This window comes from Argiope bruennichi, chromosome 7 (assembly GCF_947563725.1).
Source record: "Argiope bruennichi chromosome 7, qqArgBrue1.1, whole genome shotgun sequence".
NCBI classification, from domain to species: domain Eukaryota; kingdom Metazoa; phylum Arthropoda; class Arachnida; order Araneae; family Araneidae; genus Argiope; species Argiope bruennichi.
In genome coordinates this window covers 68,151,499-68,161,093 of record NC_079157.1, presented here as the reverse complement: position 1 = coordinate 68,161,093, position 9,595 = coordinate 68,151,499, and positions in this window count along the sequence as shown.

The window sequence follows — 9,595 nt, the reverse complement described above, 5'->3', positions numbered from 1 at the left end:
AAGATGGCATTTGTCTGATAATGTACAGAATTATGAAAGAAAAATATTAATGTTTGGATTAATATTTAATTTATTAAAAATTTATTTAATTATTTTAGAACACTTTTTTAATAAACATCTATTACCTAAGAAATAACTGCTAGCCGAATGTGGTAATTCTACGTCCAAAGGTCTGTTCTGAGGTACGTTTTGAACAATATTTATTTCACGCATGTATCATCACGCAATTTACAGAGAGCATGCCAGATTACAAACATCGTCACGTTAAAAACCTCTTATGCGTGACTCCAGGCATGTGTTTACTACTCATTTTCAGATATATGTAGTTTACATAGAAGATAATATTTATTAACATTAAGCATCCATTACCTAAGAAATAACTGCTAACCGAATGTGGTAATTCTACGTCCAAAGGTCTGTTCTGAGGTACGTTTTGAACAATATTTATTTCACGCATGTATCATCACGCAATTTACAGAGAGCATGCCAGATTACAAACATCGTCACGTTAAAAACCTCTTATGCGTGATTCCAGGCATGTGTTTACTACTCATTTTCAGATATATGTAGTTTACATAGAAGATAATATTTATTAACATTAAGCATCTATTACCTAAGAAATAACTGCTAACCGAATGTGGTAATTCTACGTCCAAAGGTCTGTTCTGAGGTACGTTTTGAACAATATTTATTTCACGCATGTATCATCACGCAATTTACAGAGAGCATGCCAGATTACAAACATCGTCACGTTAAAAACCTCTTATGCGTGACTCCAGGCATGTGTTTACTACTCATTTTCAGATATATGTAGTTTACATAGAAGATAATATTTATTAACATTAAGCATCTATTACCTAAGAAATAACTGCTAACCGAATGTGGTAATTCTACGTCCAAAGGTCTGTTCTGAGGTACGTTTTGAACAATATTTATTTCACGCATGTATCATCACGCAATTTACAGAGAGCATGCCAGATTACAAACATCGTCACGTTAAAAACCTCTTATGCGTGATTCCAGGCATGTGTTTACTACTCATTTTCAGATATATGTAGTTTACATAGAAGATAATATTTATTAACATTAAGCATCCATTACCTAAGAAATAACTGCTAACCGAATGTGGTAATTCTACGTCCAAAGGTCTGTTCTGAGGTACGTTTTGAACAATATTTATTTCACGCATGTATCATCACGCAATTTACAGAAAGCATGCCAGATTACAAACATCGTCACGTTAAAAACCTCTTATGCGTGATTCCAGGCATGTGTTTACTACTCATTTTCAGATATATGTAGTTTACATAGAAGATAATATTTATTAACATTAAGCATCTATTACCTAAGAAATAACTGCTAACCGAATGTGGTAATTCTACGTCCAAAGGTCTGTTCTGAGGTACGTTTTGAACAATATTTATTTCACGCATGTATCATCACGCAATTTACAGAGAGCATGCCAGATTACAAACATCGTCACGTTAAAAACCTCTTATGCGTGACTCCAGGCATGTGTTTACTACTCATTTTCAGATATATGTAGTTTACATAGAAGATAATATTTATTAACATTAAGCATCCATTACCTAAGAAATAACTGCTAACCGAATGTGGTAATTCTACGTCCAAAGGTCTGTTCTGAGGTACGTTTTGAACAATATTTATTTCACGCATGTATCATCACGCAATTTACAGAAAGCATGCCAGATTACAAACATCGTCACGTTAAAAACCTCTTATGCGTGATTCCAGGCATGTGTTTACTACTCATTTTCAGATATATGTAGTTTACATAGAAGATAATATTTATTAACATTAAGCATCTATTACCTAAGAAATAACTGCTAACCGAATGTGGTAATTCTACGTCCAAAGGTCTGTTCTGAGGTACGTTTTGAACAATATTTATTTCACGCATGTATCATCACGCAATTTACAGAGAGCATGCCAGATTACAAACATCGTCACGTTAAAAACCTCTTATGCGTGACTCCAGGCATGTGTTTACTACTCATTTTCAGATATATGTAGTTTACATAGAAGATAATATTTATTAACATTAAGCATCCATTACCTAAGAAATAACTGCTAACCGAATGTGGTAATTCTACGTCCAAAGGTCTGTTCTGAGGTACGTTTTGAACAATATTTATTTCACGCATGTATCATCACGCAATTTACAGAGAGCATGCCAGATTACAAACATCGTCACGTTAAAAACCTCTTATGCGTGATTCCAGGCATGTGTTTACTACTCATTTTCAGATATATGTAGTTTACATAGAAGATAATATTTATTAACATTAAGCATCCATTACCTAAGAAATAACTGCTAACCGAATGTGGTAATTGTACGTTGGAAGGTCTGCCCTGCGGAGCGTTTTGAACAATATTTATTTTATGCATGTAGCATCACGCAATTTACAGAAAGCATGCCAGATTACAAACATCGTCACGTTAAAAACCTGTTATGCGTGATTCCAGGCATGTGTTTACTACTCATTTTCAGATATATGTAGTTTACATAGAAGATAATATTTATTAACATTAAGCATCTATTACCTAAGAAATAACTGCTAACCGAATGTGGTAATTCTACGTCCAAAGGTCTGTTCTGAGGTACGTTTTGAACAATATTTATTTCACGCATGTATCATCACGCAATTTACAGAGAGCATGCCAGATTACAAACATCGTCACGTTAAAAACCTCTTATGCGTGACTCCAGGCATGTGTTTACTACTCATTTTCAGATATATGTAGTTTACATAGAAGATAATATTTATTAACATTAAGCATCCATTACCTAAGAAATAACTGCTAACCGAATGTGGTAATTCTACGTCCAAAGGTCTGTTCTGAGGTACGTTTTGAACAATATTTATTTCACGCATGTATCATCACGCAATTTACAGAGAGCATGCCAGATTACAAACATCGTCACGTTAAAAACCTCTTATGCGTGATTCCAGGCATGTGTTTACTACTCATTTTCAGATATATGTAGTTTACATAGAAGATAATATTTATTAACATTAAGCATCCATTACCTAAGAAATAACTGCTAACCGAATGTGGTAATTCTACGTCCAAAGGTCTGTTCTGAGGTACGTTTTGAACAATATTTATTTCACGCATGTATCATCACGCAATTTACAGAAAGCATGCCAGATTACAAACATCGTCACGTTAAAAACCTCTTATGCGTGATTCCAGGCATGTGTTTACTACTCATTTTCAGATATATGTAGTTTACATAGAAGATAATATTTATTAACATTAAGCATCTATTACCTAAGAAATAACTGCTAACCGAATGTGGTAATTCTACGTCCAAAGGTCTGTTCTGAGGTACGTTTTGAACAATATTTATTTCACGCATGTATCATCACGCAATTTACAGAGAGCATGCCAGATTACAAACATCGTCACGTTAAAAACCTCTTATGCGTGACTCCAGGCATGTGTTTACTACTCATTTTCAGATATATGTAGTTTACATAGAAGATAATATTTATTAACATTAAGCATCCATTACCTAAGAAATAACTGCTAACCGAATGTGGTAATTCTACGTCCAAAGGTCTGTTCTGAGGTACGTTTTGAACAATATTTATTTCACGCATGTATCATCACGCAATTTACAGAGAGCATGCCAGATTACAAACATCGTCACGTTAAAAACCTCTTATGCGTGATTCCAGGCATGTGTTTACTACTCATTTTCAGATATATGTAGTTTACATAGAAGATAATATTTATTAACATTAAGCATCTATTACCTAAGAAATAACTGCTAACCGAATGTGGTAATTCTACGTCCAAAGGTCTGTTCTGAGGTACGTTTTGAACAATATTTATTTCACGCATGTATCATCACGCAATTTACAGAGAGCATGCCAGATTACAAACATCGTCACGTTAAAAACCTCTTATGCGTGACTCCAGGCATGTGTTTACTACTCATTTTCAGATATATGTAGTTTACATAAAAGATAATGTTTATTAACATTAAACATCTATTGCCTAAGAAATAACTGTTAGCCGAATGCGGTAATTGTACGTCCAAAGATCTGTCCTGCAGTGCGTTTTGAATAATATTTATTTCACGCATGCAGCATCACGCAATCTACAGAGAGCATGCCAGATTACAAACGTTAAAAAACGTTCACGCATGTCGCATCACGCAATTTACGGAGGGTATGCCAGATTATAAATATTATCACATTAAAAAAATGCTTGACTTCATGCATGTGTTTACTACCGATTTTCAGATATTTGCAGTTTGCATGAAAGGCAATATTTATCAAACGTCTCTGCTTTAAAAGGAAACCATTTTGCATGAACATTAGTGTGAACGATTATGTTTGGAGAAGTATGATAACGATAGTTTCAAGTAGTTAAGTCCATACAATTCGATAGATTTAAAAAATCATCGACATTTCGATACAGATATCGTTTTTCGTTAAAGATTTATAAGTTTTTCATACCATATATTAAACAATTTTTATTCTGAATAGTAGCCTTTAATTCTGCATTGCAATTAATATAATTAGCCCTTTCCTATAAATATTACATAGTTTTAAAATCGAAGATATTAACATTTTCTGTTTATAATCCGAAGCGAATTAGATATTTGTAACCAATGGACCAAAAGTCAGAAGTGCTCCTGATCTAATGAGATTAAATACACATGCAGGAATTTTGCTTTTTATTTTGTATCAGAAATGTATGCAGTGGTAACATGTGAAAAATAACCCAAATTCATATCTCTTTTTAAGTTCTGTGCCCTAACGTCGTTAATAACATTCACTATCAAATCATGTAAGTTTGAAAATATTTTATTATTATTATTATTATTAAGAAAAAGTAGATATATAGCTATAATACAAAAACAACATAATGTTAGTAATGTTTGATAAAATAAAATTAACTTGAAATCGAGCTTAGAATGAACTCAAAAGGCCATATTTCCATTCACCCAAAACATCTATCAATCAGAAAAATAAAAATTGTTACTTTGAAATAGCTAATAGATTGTTTAAAATTGTTATAAACTAACAGATTTATCTTTTGTGCTTTACTAAAAAGAGTTTCTTAAATTTGGTTTATAAAAAAATATCTTTATTTAAAATTCAGTTTATGAAATTAAATTGATTCATTTTTATTTGTAAAACTTCGTTTAAAAATTGTCATGATATTAGAATTTTTTTTAAAGAATTGACCATGGGTTTTCTTTCATAAATCATTTCTGAAACATAAGAACCGTTTTGTTAAAACAAGTACTACCTAAATTTTTTTTATTTATTACTCATAGCTTTTTGTTTTTCAGTATTAGTTCACCAGGAATTTGGTTGTATTTAATTTCAGTTAAATCTCTTGCATAAATTTATGTTTGTAATTCCATCGACAAAGTATTTTTTAGCATTATAAGCATTAAAGAAATGTTATTTTAATAACCTCATGGATGTTCTTTTTATTGTGAACATGAATTTTTCTAGACATTTTTTGGAAATTTGAAACTGTGGAAAATTGACTCATTTTTTTAAAATTTGATTAATCATAACAGTAATTTTATTAAAAGAAATATCATAAAGTTATATATCATTTTCAAGACAATTTAATTAAAAATGTAATAGAATAATATTTAAGGGATATTTGTTTCGGAATTTCTTTCTTATAAATTTTAGAAATTCATTTATTTATTTAATCCTTAATTCTGTAATAATTTTAATTTGCTTTAATTGCATGATATTATATTGACTCTTTTATAAACCTACACACCAATACCTTGTATTTTCAAAATAACATAAAATAAAACTGTTAAAACGAAATAAAAAAATAATATTGATTTTACATTGTTATTTTTCTTCATGACAAAGATATTACTTAGTGAATTATAGACGATAAAAACTGAAACAAATGAAGAAATGAACGAAGCAAATAAATGACGGGAATGAAAATACCTACATTTTAAAAAAAGAGAAGCATTTGAATTAGAAAATTGTCTGTAAACGTTGGCATTAAAATTTTAAAATAAATGAAAACAATTTTCATGATTATTGATTTCCTAATTTGACTCTTGACCAATTAAGTAAATAAATAAAATTTCTCACAAAGGATCGACAAGTTCTATTACGGATCAGCGAAGAAAAAAATCTTTGAATTTATTAAGATAATTAAATAAAGATCAATGAATAAAGGCATTTTCATTGTTCTTGTTTTAAGAAAAAATCTGAAAAACGTGATGAAATTAGAATGCTGAATGCAGGAATTTTAGTTTTAATTCTTAACGTTAGATGGGAAACGGGATTGATATTATTCTTTCAGTTACAGTATAGATATACATGACAGATATAGTATAATGACTGAATAACGTAAGGCTTCCATAATAGTATGAATTATATTACTGTCAAAATTTTAAGCTTAAAAATATTTTACTGAAGAATTTATTAAGAGACCATTTACATAAATATTTAATTAAAATTTTTAGAGAGCATTACTCCTGCCGAACCAACTGATCGCTAAAGGCGACTAGTCCAGAATATGACGATAACTAAAAATTACAAAATATCAAAATTTTAGTCCGCCAGAACTTAGGTAAAAATTGATTTCAATTTTCCATCATTTCTAGCATAAAAACAAGTGAAGTTAAATCAAAAAGCACAAAATTAAAATTTTGAATCCATCCAAATGTTATCCAAATGTAAATGTTATTTCATAAAATGTCTAATAAAGTTAATCCGTAAAAGCTAATATTAATTTATTTAAACTTTGTAATATGTTAAAGTAGTTTGGAATAAAATACTTATTCGATACGAAATGGCGCGATTTGTATCGAAAGTTGCACTTTTCGAAATTGTCCTTTTATCCCACTAATTAATTTTAAAAGATATTTCATTCTTAAGTTTAATCAAAATATTTTTAAAAAATACTCTTTTTTTTTTTTTTTTTTTTTTTTTTGTTGTCTGACTTTGAATCGAATGTACCACAAGCAAATTTATTTACAGTGGCTCAAAAAATTGAGAGAACACCTTACTTTTACTTGATAAATCCGACTTTCAATATAAATAACACATTACCGGGAAGTGCAAACATGTTTTTATTTTTACACATAACAAATGGTTTAATTTAGAGTAAAAATAAGGAAAAAATCAAAACTTCTAAATTGAAAAGTTTCTGAAGCATTTTAAATAAACATACGCAGAATTTTGCCTCAAAAAATTGAGAATACACCAAAGAAATTTTTGCAATATCATGCATAGAAACAGTGTCACTATTAAATTGCATGTCTTTTGACTCTTATAATGGCCTCTAAACGTCGTGGTACCGATTCGACCCATTTTTGATGGTATTTGAAGATATTTTACCCCATTCTTCTTGGGCTATTTGTTTTAAATGGGTTTTGTTTCTAATTTTGTGTATTTGAACCACTGCTTTGAGTGTCACCCACAGATATTCAATGGTATTGATGTCGGTGTACTGTGGTGGTGTGTGTAACTGCTGTTTATAATGAAAAAGATACCATATTTTGACGTTACGTGTATTCAGTTTGGGGTCGTTGTCCTGCGGGAAAATGGAATTTCCATCTAAACCCAAATTTTTAACACTTTACTTTAGATTTCTGCGACCATATGATTCATCCAACTTGTTTCAAAAACTTCTCAAATCATAGGCAGAAGTGTAAGTGCTGAAACTATGTGAAATACCATTAGACAAGCTGGATATAAAAGTCGCATTGTTAGAGAGAAACCGTTCATCAGCTTGTAAATTCAGAAAAAGCATTTGAAATTTGCAAAAACTCATCAATAGAAGACCAATAACCTTTGGAAGAAAGCTATATTTAGTAGTTACTTAGATTTACTTGGATATACTTCGCAGCAATCTAAAGAAAAGTGCTAAAAATTTGAGTTTAGATGGAAATTTCATTTTCCAATTGGACAACGACCCCAAACAGAATGCATGTAACGTCAAAATATGGTGTCTTTTTCACTGTAAACAGCAGTTACACACACCACCACATTACCCCAACATCAATATCATTGAATATCTATGGGTCACACTCGAAGCAGTGGTCCAAAAACACAAAATTAGAAACAAAACCCATTTAAAACAAGTGGTGCAAGAAGAATAGGGTAAAATATCTTCAGATACCACCAAAAATGGGTCGAATCGGTACCACGACGTTTAGAGGCCATTATAAAAGCCAAAAGACATGCAACTAAATACTGACACGTTCTTTCTATGCGAGATATTACAAGAATTTCATTGGTGTATTCTCAATTTTTTGAGGCAAAATTCTGCGTATGTTTATTTAAAATGCTTATGAAAATTTTCAATTTAGAAGTTTTCTGTTGATTTTACTTTATTTTTACTCAAAATTAAAACATTTGTTATGTGTAAAAATAAAAACATGTTTGCACTTCCCGGTAATGTGTTATTTATATTGAAAGTCTGATTTATCAAGTAAAAGTAAGATGTACTCTAAATTTTTTGAGCCACTATAAGTAACCGAAACTTAAATTCGAACGATCCATATGAAGAATAAGCTATAAAATTGTGCACACTATGCAAATGCAAGATGCAAAAATATAAATATCTATTAAGTAGAATTTTAAAAAATTAAAGAAAATGAAACTGGAATTTAAATTCTTGCCGAATGTTTGATAAAGAAAAATAAATATTTTCAGAAAGCTTTGAGCATATTCACGAATAAAATAAACGTTTTAAATTTTCATAATTTAGAATAGAATATATTCTTATAATAAAAATACTTATCTATAAAATTAGATAAATTTTAGCAGAAAATGTAACTTTTTACAAACACGGTCTTCTGTCTTGGAAAATGCTGAGTTGTTTCGTTCCTAGAAATAATTTTTTATCGTTTGCGCGTGTAATTTAAAATTCGCTCAATATACTGCCATTGATTCGACACCAGCATCCAAAAGCTACATCAAGATCTATTTCATTCAGGGCGCGAAATGCTTCGTCTGTTTTTCTTTTCTTTTTTTTTTTTTATTGATTTATTTCATGGCTGTAATCTATGTTTTGTCTACGGTTGGCATTTCTTTCGCAATCTGCCCTTTACTGCAGAAGAGTTTGTATTTCTTTTTTTATAACGATTTATTTTTTGATGGCAAGTTATGAAAGAGTAAGAAAAAAATATTTTCGAATTGTTTACGAGGGAATTATAAATGAAATGCAAACGATACTTAATGATTCATTTTATAAAAAAGAAAATATTATTTATGATAAAAATCTCATTTAAGAAAATATATTTAAAACGAATCTTAAAAAAAAATAAGAAAAAAAAATTTCTTCCGGTGACAGCGATTTTTTGCACTTCAAAATAAAAAAATTAAAAGCCCAACTCAATATTTTTTTTTCTATCTAATGGTAAAGATACCACTAAGAATGAATAAAAGTGCTCTTTGAATTCATAACACGAAAAAGTCTATGGTTATATAAATATGATACTCCAATAATTTACTATATTATTCTTATTCAAATTAATTTCTAAATAAAATAATTGCATACATATATGCATATAGAGACAGGAAAAACAGAATATTAAATTTTTTTTTAAGATTCA